The sequence below is a fragment of the Triticum aestivum genome, chromosome 4D (assembly GCF_018294505.1).
Source record: "Triticum aestivum cultivar Chinese Spring chromosome 4D, IWGSC CS RefSeq v2.1, whole genome shotgun sequence".
Lineage (NCBI taxonomy): Eukaryota > Viridiplantae > Streptophyta > Magnoliopsida > Poales > Poaceae > Triticum > Triticum aestivum.
The window spans coordinates 368,794,750-368,802,834 of NC_057805.1; positions in this window are offsets into that span (position 1 = coordinate 368,794,750).

Below are 8,085 nucleotides of genomic sequence, written 5' to 3' on the forward strand. Positions count from 1 at the left end.
TCCATAAGCTTCGGAGTGACATTTATGTAGGATTTGTCCCTATTCATGCTCAGGTACACAACGTCTAATAATACCATCTACTCCTTCTTTATAAAGATGTGGGTCATCCCAGAAGTAATGTCTTAAATCATAGAAGATTTTTTTCTTTTGTTGGTATGTGAAACTAGGTGGTAAATATTTAGCAACAATGTAATTAGCATAGTCAGCATACTGAGGAGTGTTATGAGAAACATTTATTGTAGCTAACTGCTCATCAGGAAAACTATCATCAATAGGTAGTGGGTCATCAAGGACATTCTCCAACCTAGACAAGTTATCAGCTACGGGGTTCTCCTTGTGAGCAGCTCTATCAGTGATGTGCAAATCAAACTCTTGTAGCAAGAGAACCCATCAAATAAGCCTAGGTTTAGCATATTTCTTTTCCATAAGATATTTAATAGCAGCATGGTCGGTGTGAACAATTACTTTTGAATCAACAATGTAAGATCTAAATTTATCACAGGCAAACACCACTTGTCGTGGTTTTGTCACGGCAGATGTCCTAGAGAAAGGACTTAGTCGTGGAGCCATCGCTACGGTTTAACTTAAAGGGGTTAAAGCGGATAAGGGACGCAAGAGATTTTTTATACTAGTTCGGCCCCTTACGATGAAGGTAAAAGCCTACGTCTAGTTGTGATGGAATTGCTGGGGTTTCGATGACCAGGGAGCGAATACGCTTTGCCTGGGCCTCGAGTTGTTGTCTGTTTTCCTTGAACCACCGCCGGGTCGTCCCCTTATATACATGGGTTGACGCCCGTCGATTTACAGAATCCCGAGGCCGGCTCATAATCGTGTCCGGCTCGGTCTCTGCTACTTCTATCTTACAACACAAGTTTACATACCAATGCCGGTTTACGTCTACAGGCCTTAAACTGGCTTTGGGCCCTGGGCCTCCATAAAGCGTCACCGTCTGTCTTCATGGACTTCAGATACAGATGAACTACTTATGGGGTTAACCCGGCCTCTCCTGGCCGGTTTACGCCCAGTAGTAATATCCCCAACATTAGGCCCCAGATTTATTTGAACTGGTTCATGTCAATCCTCAATACTTAAGAAATTTTCTTCTTCAACATCTTCACATGATCTTGTAAACCGCCGTGACATCATCTTCTAGGATCATGGTAAACCGCCGTGACGTCACCTGTTATTTAAAACTGTGTATAATCCACCCTCATTAATGAGCCTCCAACAATCGAGGCGACAGCTCCGCCTCATATCCAAAATTTAGGCTCCTCGATTTTCGCGCTTGACGATATCTTTCTGCCCTTATAAATAGGGCCAGGGGTCTTTCCATTTTCCCCCTCGTGCCTCTTCGCGTCGTCGTCTTCCTCGCGCCGACCGACCCTCAAGCTCTGCCACCGTCGTCGTCCTTTGCCTCTGCTTCGACAAAGGCCACTGCATCAACCTGATCGTATCAGAGAAAAGCGGTGATCCTCCACTGCTTCCTTCTGCACCAGTAAGTCCCTCTTCTTCTCGCCCTAGATCCGCCATTAGGGTTCAGTGTTCTTCATGGCTTGAAGCTGTTCTTCCTTCAGTAGCACCAATGGCCGGTTAGATCTGACTATTTTCAGCGCCTTTTGTAGTTTAGACTCCTTTCTTCTTGTTAAGGCACCTGCTTGACATCCAACTCATCTGAACTCACTGAACTTTTTAAGCGCTTGATATTAGACCAAAGTATATTTTGATTATCCAACGCACGGCAGATCTGAAATTCTCATGCCAAACTGTGAAACTTGTTTTTCCCTTCACTTATTGTAACGCCCCGAGACCGACGCTCCGATTGCCTTCCTTGTTTTGCGAGTCAGCTGTGTTTTATTTGTGTGTTGCATTCATCATCGCATCATTTACATTGCATCGGCACTTAGTTGCCGTCATGTTTTAAAATTTTGCATTCGTTTGTAGTTGCCGCGTTCCCCCCTTGTCTTCGTTGACCGTTCCGAGACCAACCGTGTTTTCGGTTCCCTCTTGTCAATCCAACTAACCTCTCTCATTAACCACCCACCCCCTCTGGCGTGCGTCCGAAAATTTCCCCGAACCTGACCCGGACTGTTGTGACCGTTGGGTCCGGATCATCCCCTAACATCTACAAAACATCACCGTTTTCTTTGTTGGACGCTCTAGCCTACTTATTCTCGACCGCCCGATTATAATCGGAGGGCCCGAATAGCCCCTAGCCTAACCCACCCGCTATATATGCTAGTCTAAACCGAGACCAAATCCCTAATATCTAGGGATCCTCCCTAGCCGCGCCGCCACCCACTCAGCATCTTCCTCGGGATCCTCCAGATCCACCGAACTAGCCACCCTCTCCTCGATCCAAAATTCCCCCTCGCTTTCAGCACCAGGCCAAACACTGCTCGCAGCCGCCTCCCCTCCCGGCTCCCGTGCGTGTCCAGCACCAAAGGAGAGGCTTCCTCGATCCTCTCCTGAGCAGGTGCTCGCCCGGTGCCCCTTCCCCGCGCCGCCGTTCGTCCACGCCTCCAGCGCCCGTGCTGCCTCTCCTTGCCTCGCCGCCGGCGACTGACCCGCATGGTCCAGGCCTCTTCCCCTGCCATCTCCCTCCTCCCTTCCTCGTCTTCCCTCGTTCCTCACCTCCCTCTCTCTCTGCTTGCAACAGATCGAGGCATGGCGCCACCCCAAGCTCTTCCCCGACGCCATGGAGGGGCGCACACATCGGAGAGTTCCCGGCGCTCGACCCATCCTCGTGCCCGAGACCTCCCTGGCGACCTCGCCGTTCCCGCAACGCCCCAGCGCTCCCTGCACCCCGGCCTCGCCCCTGGATCCGGCTCCCTCGTCGCCCCGTCGCCGCCTCCCTCTGCAGCACCAGGCCGCGACCATGCCTCCTCCTCGCCAAAATCCCCGTCGCCCAAGTGCCCGAGGAGAGGAGCTCCTCCAGCAGCCGTCTTCGCCCACAGCGTCGCCCCGCTCGCCTTCTTCGTGTGCCTGCGCCTCACGCCGAGCTCGTCCTCAAGCACGACGCCGCCTTGTTGACCGCCGTCGTTCAGGCCAGGCCTCCCCTGCTCTTTTCCTTCTCCTTCCCTGCCTTCTACTCCCTCCTCTCACATCTCCCTCTCACAGGGACCGCCATGGTCGTCGCCCGGCCGTCGCCCTGTCAAAAATCATCGCCGGAACCCCTTCCGCCGTCGCCAAGTCCTGCCGCGGCCGTCACCCCGCTGCTGCCTTCCTGTCCAGTGCCGCCGCGCCCTGTTTCCTCTGCATCAAGGACGACGCCAGCGCCAAGTCCTGCTCCTTCCCCTGCGTCGACTGCGTTGACCACACCCTTCCGTCGCCTGCGTGGACCGCAGCCACGTCTCCGGCCCAGCCTGGCTTCGGCCCAGCGCTCCCAAGCCAGCCGCCCTGCTGCCTCCAAGACCCAGCGCTCCCTGCCCGGCCTCCTCCTCACCGACTGGGCTTAGCCCATGGTGAGCCACCCCAAGCCCAGCTCCCCAGCAGATTTCGGCCCGATCTATTTTTTTACAGATCTGTGATTTTAGCTGTTATCCAGGAGATTACAGATTTACAGAAAAACCCCAAAACTTCATGCATTTAATAACCCCACAACCGTGCATCGGATTAAAATGATTTAAACGTGTAAAATGCTGAGAATTTTGTGTAGTTTAATAATATGCCATTTTCACCCATGTTAAAATTGTTTAAAATGTTGTTTGATTAAATTTTCTTGAATAATATGTTAAAATGATTTATTTCATAACTAAATAACCGTAGCTGGATTTAAATAAACTTTATATGTAAATGGGGTAGAAAAATGCCTAGATTAACATGGTGCACTTCATTTTGCTGTTTAACAATATTAAAATTGCGTTTATGGCAGAACAGTACCAAATCTAAATTATGGACATGAGGATTTTCTGGAAATTGTTGTTTGTTGTTCCGGCCTCATTTAAATTGCCTAAATAGTTAGTTTCCATATGCTTCACCTCTTGCCATGGTTAATAACATTTAATATTGTTGGGTACATAACCGAGAGAGAACTAAATAATTGATGTGGTGTTCCGTCAATATGCAACTCGTTGCATATTGAGCTCCACTTAATTTGTAGTGTTGTATGTTGCACTTTGCCATGCCATGCCTCATTAAACCGGACATGCATCATATTTGTTTTGCATCATGCCATGTGTATGTGGTGGTTGTTTACCGTGTTGTTTGCTTCTTTCCGGTTTGCTTCTCGCGTTAGCTTCGGTTTCGTTCCGGAGTTGTGAGGTTTCGTTCGACTACGTCTGTTTGTCTTCTTCATGGACTCGTTCTTCTTCCTAGCGGGATCTCAGGCAAGATGACCATACCCTCGAAATCACTTCTATCTTTGCTTGCTAGTTGTTCGCTCTATTGCTATGTCGCGTTACCTATTCACTTGCTCTTCAAGCCTCCCAAATTGCCATGAACCTCTAACCTTTGTCACCTTCCTAGCAAACCGTTGTTTGGCTATGTTACCGCTTTGCTCAGCCCCTCTTATAGCGTTGTTAGTTGCAGGTGAAGTTGAAGATTGCTCCTTGTTGGAACATAATTATGTTGGGATATCACAATATCTCTTATTTAATTAATGCATCTATATACTTGGTAAAGGGTGGAAGGCTCGGCCTTATGCCTGGTGTTTTGTTCCACTCTTGCCGCCCCTAGTTTCCGTCATACCGGTGTTATGTTCCTTGATTTTGCGTTCCTTACGCGGTTGGGTGATTTATGGGACCCCCTTGACAGTTCGCTTTGAATAAAACTCCTCCAGCAAGGTTCAACCTTGGTTTTACCATTTGCTACCACCTATCCCCTTTTCCCTTGGGTTCTGCAGACTCAAGGGTCATCTTATTTTACCCCCCCCCCCGGGCCAGTGCTCCTTCGAGTGTTGGTCCGAACTGAGTAGACTGCGGGGCCCCCTCGTGGAAACTCGAGGTCTGGTTTTACTCGTAGGATGTCTCATCCGGTGTTGCCCTGAGAACGAGATATGTGCAGCTCCTATCGGGATTTGTCGGCACATCGGGCGGCTTTACTGGTCTTGTTTTACCATTGTCGAAATGTCTTGTAAACCGGGATTCCGAGACTGATCGGGTCTTCCTGGGAGAAGGAATATCCTTCGTTGACCGTGAGAGCTTATAATGGGCTAAGTTGGGACACCCCTGCAGGGTTTAAACTTTCGAGAGCCGTGCCCGCGGTTATGTGGCAGATGGGAATTTGTTAATTTCCGGTTGTAGAGAACTTGACACTTGACCTTAATTAAAACGCATCAACCGCGTGTGTAGCCGTGATGGTCTCTTCTCGGCGGAGTCCGGGAAGTGAACACGGTTTCTGGGTTATGTTTGACGTAAGTAGGAGTTCAGGATCACTTCTTGATCATGGCTAGTTCACGACCGTTCCGTTGCTTCTCTTCTCGCTCTTATTTGCGTATGTTAGCCACCATATATGCTTAGTCGCTGCTGCAACCTCACCACCTTACCCTTTCCTACCCTTAAGCTTAAATAGTCTTGATCTCGCGGGTGTGAGATTGCTGAGTCCTCGTGACTCACAGATACTTCCAAAACAGTTGCAGGTGCCGACGATGCCAGTGCAGGTGACGCAACCGATCTCAAGTGGGAGCTCGATGAAGATCTTGTTCGTTGTGTTGTTTCTTATCATGTTGATCAGTAGTGGAGCCCAGTTGGGACGATCAGGGATCTAGCAGTTGGGTTGTCTTCTTTCTTTTGGTTCCGTAGTCGGACCTATGTGTGTTCTCTGAATGATGTATGACTTATTTATGTATTGTGTGAAGTGGCGATTGTAAGCCAACTCTTTATCCCATTCTTGTTCATTACATGGGATTGTGTGAAGATGACCCTTCTTGCGACAAAACCACAATGTGGTTATGCCTCTAAGTCGTGCCTCGACACGTGGGAGATATAGCCGCATCGTGGGCGTTACACTTATACATCTTTAATACCAGATTGGGCGGTTTAACTTCACACAAAAATGATGACCCGGTAGATACCATTAGTCCCCTGTTGAACCGCCAATGCATTACACCATTTCCATTATCAGACTCCGATTTACGAATAACCAAATCTGGTTTATCAATATGCTTGTATCCTTATACGGCTGTATAGTTGTCCACTGTAAATCTTAAACCGGCAATAATCATGTTTCGGATTTCCATTGTCATGGCGAAGCAAGTCTATGAATGCAATTGGGCTCCCTCTCGAGTAACTGAAGAGCAGTTAAGCAATCTTGTTAAAACGGGCGCTTTAGCCAAGAAAGATGTCATCCACTGGAGGGTCCCTGGTCCGGAAAATCCTCCTACACCCAAGGACGGAGAGGTAGTCGTGTTTGCTGACCATCTGAGTCGAGGTTTTAGCCCTCCCGGTTCGAAATTTTTCTGAGATGTACTAGCCAGTTTCAGCTGCGCCCTCAAGACATCGGTCCCAATTCTGTGACCAACATCTGCCACTTCCAAGTCTTCTGTGAGGTTTATCTGCAGGAGGAACCTACAGTCGAACTGTTTAGGGATTTCTTTCACTTAAACCGTCGCACAGAGTTCTCGGATGGACCCAATACGGAACTGGGCGGAATGGCGGTTCAGAAAAGGAAAGAAGTCACCTTCCCTCATCCCAAACTCCACAGTCACCCCAAAGAGTGGAACCAGACTTGGTTTTATTGCATGGATACATCTCCACCTGATGAAAAACCCCTGCCGGGTTACCGCCCTGAACGCCTGAGCAACACACATCCTTTTCCTCAGAGGTTGACTGCAAGAGAAAGGGCCAACTATGCTCCTCAATTATCAAAGCTTAGAGCCTTCCTGGCAAATGGTTTGACAGGAGTTGATCTTGCTCGCTGTTGGATAAGCTGGAGTATTCTGCCCTTAAGCCGGCGCTCCGGTTTGATGTGTGAGTATACGGGGAGTTTGAAGGATGCTCAGCGGCACATTGACATTCAGCTTACAGATGCAGAAGTCATTGAGGCTGTAAAAAAGATACTGAACGAACCAGAGGCTGTCTGTGCCCAAACCGGACTACTCCCTTTCTGCACCTTCAACAAACCACCAGCTGTAAGAATCATATAATCTTTTTATCTGAAGTTGCTTCTGTCCAAATATTCTGTGAAAGTGTGATTATTTTCTGACAGGGTGATGATCCGTTCTGGAACAAGAAACCATCACAAGACAAACCGGCGAAGCCGCAAGACAAACCGGCCAAGCCAGTTCATCCAAAAACCAAGGTTGTTAAAAAACCTGCCAAGAAAAGGACCATTGCATCCTCCGATCTACCAGCTGATGATGATGTGGGTATCCGGAACCAGAGGTAGAACTTGACTCTCTTGGTTCATTTTTCGTACACCTCATTGACAATGATTATTATCAGGACAACGCTGAAGGCAGTCATGCTGATGATGTAGAGGTAATCATTCTTTCCTCCGATTCAGATCCTCTGCCGACATCAAAAATCCGTCGAGCAAACCAGGAAGTAAAATTTTATCACCCCCTTGCTTACTTGGATCCAAACTTTCTTTTGAAGACAAAGCAGCACGAGGCTCGCCGCACAACCCGGCACAGCGGCCAGGTAGTTACCTCCGTCGGTTTACCGAACAGTCCGGTTCGGAAACGCCGATCAGAGGTCTCTTATCCCATTGATACTTCATGCCCCAAAGCAGGTTGTTTCCGCCAGCCTCTTAACCCGTCTGATTCAAATTATCAGGGTACTTCTCACTCATCTTCTGGCGAGTCATCGGCCACAAAACTTCCACCCCTCAAAACGGTTCTTGGGTGAGCTATACACTTGTTGTTATCCTTGATGTTGCTATTTTGATATACTGTACTGATCCTCATGTTTATTTTTCTCAGCGCCAAGCCCAGACCCAGCAAGAAAGCTCGGTTGAATAAACCGGCTAATGAAGACGTGGCTGTTGAACTGGAGAAAACTCCAGATCCTGAAGAGACCAACATTGATGCCATACTGAATGACCCACCGCCTCAAGATCATGACTTCGTTGCTGAGCAGGCAGAAGTTGACACCACAAGCCATGCTGACCAGCCAACCAGCCCTGTCCGAACTGACAATAAACCGGCAA